This window comes from Physeter macrocephalus, unplaced genomic scaffold (genome assembly GCF_002837175.3).
Source record: "Physeter macrocephalus isolate SW-GA unplaced genomic scaffold, ASM283717v5 random_604, whole genome shotgun sequence".
Classification (NCBI taxonomy): Eukaryota; Metazoa; Chordata; class Mammalia; order Artiodactyla; family Physeteridae; genus Physeter; species Physeter macrocephalus.
In genome coordinates, this window is record NW_021145841.1 from 33,078 (window position 1) to 40,550 (window position 7,473).

The following is a 7,473-nucleotide window of genomic DNA, read 5'->3' on the forward strand; positions in this document are numbered from 1 at the left end:
CGCAGGCCCAGCGGCCATGGCTCACGGGCCCAGCCGCTCCGCGGCACGTGGGATCCTCCCGGACCGGGGCACGAACCCGTGTGCCCTGCATTGGCAGGAGGACTCTCAACCACTGCGCCACCAGGGAAGCCCTCTTTCTTTCTTGAGCATAAAAATAATATGGGCTTACTGCAGAAGATTCAGAAAATGGGGAAAAGTAAAAAAAAAAAAAGTCTGTAATTTGATCTCGATAATCCCATTATGTGTATATTTTAATGTTTCATCTACTTTTTAGCCTTGTTGAGTGCCATTGCGGGGGGGCTGCCCTGTCGTTCTGTGTCTGCAGTACCTCTGTGACAGTGTGGGAACCTGCCCACCTACTGTGGCTGTCTCAGGGCAGAAGAACAGGCTGGGCACCCAGAAGTCCTTTCCCTGAATAAAACCCTGCAACTCCACACTGTGATATCACATGTGCCTGTCTTACAAAAGCCAAGTGCAGCAAATGCAGGATAATAGAGTTTGGCAGCCCCAAAAGGGCTGCAACTTGCCCAAGGTCACATGGCAAGTAAAGGATGAGCTGGGATCAGAACCCAGGTCTCCAGATTTCCAGACTCAAGCCATTCACCAAAGACTGCCCCCAAGACTTAAATGCTGCTTCCTATTAATAATAGCAACACTATCCAAAACATCTGGTACATATAAAGAACTCACTATGTGCCAGGCACGTCTCACAAATGCTTCACATACATTAATTCGTATCATTTTCAAACAACCCTATGAGGTAAGTATCATAACCAACTCCATTTTAGATGCTGAAACTGATGTACAGAGGGGTTAAGACACTTGCCTAAGGTCTCACCCAGCAGGTAAAGAGCAGAGGCAGAAATGATCATCCTTGGGCAGTTTGATTCCAGAGTCCACGACACTGCCTATGGTTCGTCCTCCACTCTCCTGGGCCAGGGCCAGCTGGACCCCAGGCAGGCTTCTGGAGCATTTCTGCCTGAGCAGTAAGCAAACTGGCCTAGGAGGTCACCCCCCTGGAGCAGCTCACTCTGCAACTTCACAGCAAAGCCAGGAGCCGAACCCAGGCTTCCTAATGCCCAGCTTCCGGCACTTCGTCCACCTTTCTGCATGGGTCCTATGAGCCTAGGTCCAGAATCTTCAGGAACTCCCACCCCAGATCACCTCTTGACACAGCAGGGAAAGTCAGGGGTGGGGCCCAAAGAAAGGCAGAAGCTCCCACTTCCAGGAAAGAAGCCAGAGGAGAGAGTGGCGGGGCCTCCCAGAGCTGCCCACCTGGTGGTCTCCAGGGATAATGTCAGGGGTGGGCCTCCTGGAGGGCATCTTCCCATCCCCCAGCCCTGCGCCCACGCCTCACGGGGCAGGAGCACCCTCCACAAATAACTGCTGACTTGAACGTGCCTCTTCTGGCCAAGTCAGGCTTCACTAAGGGCCAGAGTGGCTCCCACAAGGCTGGGGCTGGAGGAAGTTGGGCTCTTCCCCTCTCAGGAGGGGAAAGGCTGGGCCTCATGAGGGAAGCCGGAGCCCGGGCTGAAGAAATCCCAGGCCGGCCACACCATTCCCACCTCCCTGGACCCCGGTTGCAGGCACGGGACGGGCAGGCCTGAAGGGCAAGGCAGAGGCATCCAAACCCTGCTTCCCAGCTCCGCCTTTGCCAGAAGGAGCCACCGAGGATCTGGCTCTGAACTGGGTCCTACTGGGCCACCCTGAGGAGAATCACTTATTCATTCAACCGTCACTTCCTGAGTGCCCGCTGTGGGCCAGGCCTTGTACCAGGAGTCAGGACACAGAGATGGATGGGGCAGTCCCTGGCTGGGAGGGTTCACAGAGATACTCCATTTGCCACCAAACAGCAGCAAAGAGGCAAGTACTCAGTGTAGGCAAGTGCAGAGGAAAGAGGGGAAGGGAAAGGAGGGGTTTTGGAGAAAGTCTGCCATTGACGTGCAGACCTACTTCCCCTCAGGAAGCTCAGAGTCATGGTGGGGAGACCCAGCCACCCCCAGGAAGAGCACCACACAGGTGGAAATGACTGGTGTCTTGGAGCACGTACACACAGGCTGGAGAGGCACAGAGGGCCCATATGGAAGGCTGGTGCTCTGGGGAATGTCTCTGGGGGCCTGAGAAGCAGCCTAGTATAAGCCTTGAAGACTGGCCAGAGGCAGAAAATAAGGACAGCAGCAGCTCTCATTCATGGAGGATACACCACGTGTAGGTAGAAAATTGCTAAGCGCTTCACATGCACTTTTTTGTTTTATCCTCACGTCACCCTATGAAGTAGTTACCATTACTATCCCCAATTTAGAGATTCAGAAACTGAGGCTCAGAAAGGGTCAAACAGCTGGGAATGGTCAGGGCCAAGATTCTGCTCCAAGTCCAACTCTTCACCACCATGCTGTACCATCTCCCTAATCTGTGGACAGGCAGAAGGTAGACAAGGGTGCTTCAGGTGGGGGGCAGGCAAGGTTAGGACGTGGAATTGTCCAGTTCCACTCTGTATTGAGACCCTGTGTTGTATGTGTGTATGTGTGTGTGTGTGTGTGTGTGTGTGTGTGTGTGTGTGTGTGGTGTGTGTGTGCTCACATGTGCCCTACTTTACAAACGACAGAGTCCAGGTTACAGAACCCCCTGAGAGCCGAGTAAAGAATAGGCCATTAGCAGAGGAGGGAAGGAAAGCCCAGAGAGGAGAAGGAACTCATGAAAGGTCACACAGCCTGTAAACAGAAGAGCTGGAACTAACTCTAAGAACCAGAAGATAGGCCTCTTCCCTCCCCTCAGCTGCATCTCCATGTCAGCACAGAGTGAATCAGCTGCGGACAGGAAAACCACGGTGTAGGGGGAACCCCAGGGGTGAGTCAGGAACCAGACAGCCCCCAGACACCAGCGGGGCGTCACAGAGGCCCTGGGCCTGTGGCTGGCCTCCTCACAGGCAGCACCAGGGGGCGAAGGGAGGCGGGAAGCAAGCGTAGCATGAAGCTCGGCCAGTGTTTACCTCCAGGCTTCCCTCCTGGCCCCTCACATCGAGGCTTAGAGGAGGGGAAGCCGGTGGGCAGGGCAGTTCCTGCTGAGATTAAACCGGACCCCCAACCCTGGCCCCGGCCTGTCGCACACGGGGGCCCAGGCTCTTCCCTCCCGCCCGCCTCTCACAGAGCCAACTCCTGACTGTTTGATTCTTCTGTGAAATCATAGCTGCCCCCTGAGTTTCCCGTGGGGTGGAGGAAGTGGGTTTAAAGATTTGGAGCTGGGGGTCAAGGCTGAGCCAAAGCCAGGGGGTGCCAGCTGGCCCCAGATGCTCCAAATCGAAAGGAATGCTTGGGGCTTGGGGCTGCTCTGCCCTGGGCCAGGAGGGGCTGTCTGGTCCTCAGGGTGAACAGGGGCTGTGTCCCCAGGGATGGAGGGTAAGAAAAGGGGGTGAGGAGCTTCCAAGAAGTGGTTCAAAAGTCTGAGGCCGCAAGAGAGAGGGGACTGCCCCACATTGCAGAAACTTCAGAGGAGCCCTGGAGGAACCAAAAATCCACCCCGCTGCCGCATGCGGGAAATTTGTGCCCCCGCTGGCTAACCTGTCACCCTGGCTTTCCCTGGGCTGGGACTGGGAGAGGAGAGCTGCAGGCACTTCTTTCCAGCCGCCCTGCTCTCCCGCCCCCCCAGCCCCTGCTGACTGGCTCAAGTTCCCTCCACTCACTCGGCCCAGAGGCCTCCCCTTCATGGGCAAACACAGAGCCTTCTTGGGCGGCTCCCTCTCTATCACTCTGTAGCACTTGTCGCCCTCCCCAGTGCCTTTACCCACCCAATCCAGCCACCTTCCTGAGCACCTGCTATGCACCAGGGTCTAGGCTCCATGGGGGATGGAAAGAAACAAAGGGCATCCACTGGGACACTTGCTCCCCCTCCCCTCCAACAGTGCCTTTCCTATCCCCCAGCTGCAGACATCCCCAAAGCCCCCCAGGCCCCTGCTTCCCCATCATCACAGCCATCGGTTCGTTATCCCTTGACCACTGGGTCCTGCACCCCAGCGCATCTGGAAAGGCTGTCTTTCCAAAAGTGCCACCCTGACTATGTCACTCCCCCGCTCGAAAACCTTCAGCGGCCCTCACTTTCTACAAATCAAATCCAAACATCTCACCTTGGCATTCAAAGTCCTCCACAAGTTGATCCAACCGACCATTCCCCCTTCGCATCCCTACACAGTCCCAGCTCTTCAGCCAGACTGATCAATCTAGCAGTTTCCTAAAAATCCCCTGAACCCTCTGGTGCCCTTTCCCATCGGATCTGAACCCTGGTCTTGGTGGTTGGTACCGAAGCTGTGCTCATAGTGTCTGCTATATAGTATGTGGGCTACTTTCGAACAAGGTTGAAAAAAAAAAAAAATCCCCTGATCACACTGAACTCCTTGCCTTCCCCTAGGCATCCTCCTCTTCCAAAAACACTATACTTGCTGTGGCTACTGAAACCTTTGCAATCCTTAAGGCCCACCCAAAACTCCACTTCCTCCAGGAAGCTTTCCTGAAGATCCCTCTGATCCTTCATCTATCTCCTATCAGAGTCCCCTTGTCTAAGTTCCTCACCAGATGGTAAGCAACTAAGGATGGGGTCAGTGTGTCATCGCCCGTCATTCATCACGTGGGGTGGAGGGGCGGTAGGAGGACTTTCCAGTAGATGTTTACGAAGCACTGTTTGAAATGAACATCTCCTCCCTGCCCCCCCGCACAGGCAACACCTACTGACCCCTCTCCCTCCCCACCAGACCAGACTCTAAGCTTAAGCCACTCAAATGCTTGGAGAGGGGGGGTCAGGGGCCCCAAGTTGATCCAAGCCCAACCAGGACTTGGGATCCCAGGCAGAAAGCCCTGTTCAAGTCTCACCACCTCCCTTTCTCCCGTGTCTCACCTCCCCTGAGCACCACCCTCCCATACATACACACGCTGTTCTCTCCACACAGCACAGCCCTCAGTCAAACTCTGTCCCATAGTGCGTTCCAGCTGGTTCCACAGTGTAGGGTTCATCTCCCCAGGAGATGCAGGGAGCCAGCCACCTTCAGTGCCCAACCCTGATCAAACAGATAAAAGGTGCCCACACTTCCCCTCACCTCCACCCCGAGCCAAGCATGCAATGGAAGAGCTGGATTCTGGCCACGAGAGCAGTACAGACCCATGAGATCTCATCTGGCCTTGAGCTCTGGGTATGAGTTATCCTCTCCAGCAGAGGCATGGTGGGGATGGGGACCTCACTGTCAGCAACTCAAAATGAGGGCAGAACCCAGAGGCTAGTTCACCTCTGTATCACCTAGCTCCATCTAATATATAGTAGGTGCTAAGTACACATTTGGGGGTTTATTTAACGGGACACCTAACAACTGCAAGCAATATTGCTGAAAACTCAGCTACTCTTTGGTCCAGATGACACATTCCCCAACCCCAAAACGGACAAAGTGATGCTGGTGGCAGGTGGCAAGTTTTGGCTCTCACAAGGTCAAGAGGAGCTGCAGCCAGCCCTCCAAAAACAGTCTCATTCCCAGGCAGGAAGCCAGTCTATCACCTGCCCATCCACATCAGAGCAGCTGTCATACAATGAGTGCCTGGTGCCTTGCTAAGCACTATATACACATTAGTCTATTAAGTCCTCACTACCACCGTTGAGTACCATCACTACCCCCATTTAACAGATGAGGAAACTGAAGCTTGAAGGGGGAGTGGAATCCAAATTTGGTCCCAAGTCCTTGACCACTGAACTGGGCTGCCCAACTACTATGGCCCTGGCACAGAGCACCTGCCGCCACCAGGGACAGAAACCTCCAGCCCAAGGAAGGAACCCTGGGCATGCAGCAAGAGCCCCAGTTCTGGGCTTGACTCTGGGCCCGATGTTTGTGGGGTTTTCCCTTGTCTTCCCCACTCACCCGGATAAGAACTTGTTCCCTAGTTTCCGCCAGGGGCCTCCCAAGCCAGCTCACTTGGAAAAGCCCTGGGAGGGGGACAAATGCCCTGCTGAGTTTCCCACCCCAAGTCTTACTGGGCTCTCAGAGTTGGGGGGAAGGGGAGGTTGAAACCTCCCTGACTTGGGCACCCACCCCACCCCCCCCCGGCTCTGCCCCCGGTTCCCAGGCCTGTGGGTTCAAGTCCCATGCGAGGAACTAGTGTGACCTTTAAAGCAATTCGCTTCACTCTCGCAGAGAGTTGGCTTTGCTCAGTGTCACTCTGCAGAGAGACAAACTGTAGTCTGGGCGACGCAATCCGAATACCTGTTGAGTCCGCTCTCACCTGCCAGCCTCACCTCTGGGGTTTCAGTGAGAAAGGGCAATAAGAACACGGAGTGCACCTAGTTCAACCTCCTCCTTTTACTGGAACCCGAGAGGTCCAGGGCAGGGTGGGGGGACGCGCCCGGGGTCACACAGCTGGAGCACGGCGGAGCCGGAGAACTGGGGGTCAGGACTTGGGAACTTAAGCTCCTTCTCACCCACCAGCTGCCTCCGTGGCCCGACCTGTCACTTGTTGCGAGAAAGCTGCCTGAGCGGTCTCTGGAAGTGGGGACGAAAACTAACTTTGCTCGTGGTTGCCAGCAGGCCTCCCCCCACCCCCTTCTCACCTGCTGGCTCTGCTTTTTGCTCGGCGCTGCAAGCCTGGCGTCGCCCGCTCGCGCCCCAGTCAGCGTCCGACTGCGCAGCCCTGGTTTCAGTAGCTCGATCGTTCCCCTCCCGGCAGTCGTCGGGGAACGCAAAGGCCTCGGCCAGGCCCCGCCCTCCGGAGGCCACGCCTCAGACACGCCCCCTCGGCCTCCTGACTTGGGCCCGCCAGCCCCGCCCCCAGGCCCTGCAGGAATGTTGACTGGCTTCCAGCCGGATCGGGCTCTGTTCCCTACGGCCTCCCTGCTCTAACCGGCCAGCCCCGCCCCGGGTCCTGCGGGGGATGGAGCTACGCCCCTCGCCCCGGCCCGCTATGGCCCAACTTCACCCTGTGGACGGGGCCCTCCCTGGGCCTGCCTCCTCGGCCGGGTCTTCTGCGCCCCTCCAGGCCCCGGGCCCTGCCCGGATAAAGCCTTGTCTGGGTGGGCATGAGCCTCAGCCCTGCTGGGTGGGAAACCTCACTCCCAGCGCTTCCTAATGGTCCCGCCCCTCCTCGGCCTTCCTCAGCCTTCCCACGCTCCTCCCAGGCCGCTGGCCACTTCCCTAGGCCCTCCCACCACCCCCGCCTCCGACTCCCTCTCCTCCGGGCTTATCCCCGCCCCCGGACCTCCTAGCATGAGGCCTCTCCCCAGGAACGCCCCTTCCTCGCTTCACCGCCTCCCTAATCTTGCCCTGTCCTACCCTGGCAACCCTACCCGAGGCAGGCAGGCCTCCGGATCCCCACTCTGGCATTCCGGGGCGGGTGTATCCGGGTGCAACCGGGGAACGGCGTGGGAGCGGTTTGCGTTCCAAGTCCGGGCCTCTACCAGGAGGTGGCTTGGGCCCAGGCACTTTTTGAAAATACTAACAGCTACCACTGA

At 57.0% G+C, this 7,473-nt stretch overlaps 1 protein-coding gene across 1 annotated transcript in view; it reads right to left on the minus strand.

Annotated features, from left to right (window-relative positions):
* The window catches only part of LOC114483897 (CD82 antigen-like), a 39,631-nt gene extending 32,919 nt beyond the window's left edge, over window positions 1-6,712 (minus strand). The window contains exon 1 of the mRNA XM_028485779.2: window positions 6,577-6,712. The gene's annotated coding sequence lies outside the window, so the exon portion shown is untranslated. The remainder of the gene's footprint in view (window positions 1-6,576) is intronic.
* Window positions 6,713-7,473: the final 761 nt, after the last annotated feature.